Source organism: Frankliniella occidentalis, unplaced genomic scaffold, assembly GCF_000697945.3.
Source record: "Frankliniella occidentalis isolate FOCC.00 unplaced genomic scaffold, Focc_3.1 Scaffold4, whole genome shotgun sequence".
NCBI lineage: Eukaryota > Metazoa > Arthropoda > Insecta > Thysanoptera > Thripidae > Frankliniella > Frankliniella occidentalis.
In genome coordinates, this window is record NW_026267134.1 from 2,414,864 (window position 1) to 2,416,333 (window position 1,470).

General features: G+C 53.7%; 1 protein-coding gene across 1 annotated transcript in view; it reads left to right on the plus strand.

The window, feature by feature from the left end:
- Positions 1-1,470, plus strand: part of LOC113202135 (transmembrane protein 14C) — a 15,578-nt gene that overhangs the window by 6,083 nt on the left and 8,025 nt on the right. The gene's annotated exons all lie outside the window — the stretch shown is intronic.

A 1,470-nucleotide genomic window follows, 5' to 3' on the forward strand; every position in this document is an offset into this window, starting at 1 on the left:
CATATGCTATCTATGGTGGCAGTAGAATACAAAAATAGGCTTATTTTTGACCTGGAGTGAAAGTGATTTAACTGTCAAGGGCCAATTAGAAGCATATAATTTCTTCCCGGGTGAGACCACGGGGAGGAGCAATATATTAAAGCCTACATGGCCTGAATATTATGCGTAACGCCAACGACAGGAAACTAAAGCAGCACCAAATCCAATTCAAGAGGTCAGCAAGGAAAATATAAATGACATACTGCAATACGTTAAAACATGGCCAGTCTGGATAAGACTTTAACTTCAGCACTAAATTGATTAAATGTAATTGGTGCTGCTGAAGCTAGAATCCCTCTCAAAAGCAAAGTCTTTCAAGAGTGATTCACATCAAATATGATGTCCTGCCGTCCTCACCCATCTGTAAAGAGAAGTACAAAAAAAAAAAAAAAGAATACAAAATTAAGACAGGCCACAACCCATACCACAACACACAAACCAACATAAACACACAACACATAAACACAAAAACTACCCTACCATAAACCACCCTAACCACATACAAGCCAAGCACCACAACCACCCAACAGAATGCAAACAAAGAAACACTATCGCCGGCCGCGACCTGCGTCCTGCGTCCTGCGTCGGCGGGGAAGTCCCATGGAGGTGGCCGGGAACAGCGTCTGATGCCTGGCTGGAACAAGAAATATTTTGAGCAACGAGCCAACACAAAGCAAGTAACGTTCAGAGAGAGGGGGGGGGGCGGTGGCGACGCTGGTGACGGCCGTTGAGGTGGTAGCGATGTCCTGCGACCTCGCGCTCCTCCGCTGGTCCTGCAGGAGTGCCCGGGGTGGTCCGCCGAGCCCCGCGCCAGCCCCCGGCAAGCGCAGCCTCCGCCCCGCTCTGCCTCTACCGCAGAGGATGGTTGCAGCCCAACGCTTTCGCCCCGGAGATGGTCAGCGCGGAGGAGCAGCCTTCGACAGCAGCCCTCGCTCTGTACGCGACAGGGCCTACTCCGAAGGGTACAGGCGGATAGTTCACAGGGCGCCCCCAAACCCGCGGCAGAGAGCGCGGCGGGGCGGGGCGCGGAGCAGGGGCGGGGCGGCGAAGGGGCGTGTAGCACCCCGACGACGCAGTTGTCCTCGGCGCCCGGCGCGTGTCCTGGCCGAAGAGTCCTGCGGTGCGGGCAAGTCCCACGGTGGTGGTGACGGGAAGGGCGCAGCGGCGGCGGGTCTGAAACAGAAAAGGGCGTAAGATATATGGAACCACACAGGGCAGCGTGCTAACAGAACTGGTACAGCGATCAACGAACACTCACCTTCTCTGAACGACGTCCGCGGTCCACGGGCTGTAGGAGAAACCCTAACCCTTTCCCCATTTATTTAGTTCGAAAAACATCTTTATTCAAATCTTTTTCAGACAGGTAGAATATAAACAAAGTAGGCTAAATGTTGGAGCAGGCCGTCCCTCCTCGACGCGGCGGCGTAGTGG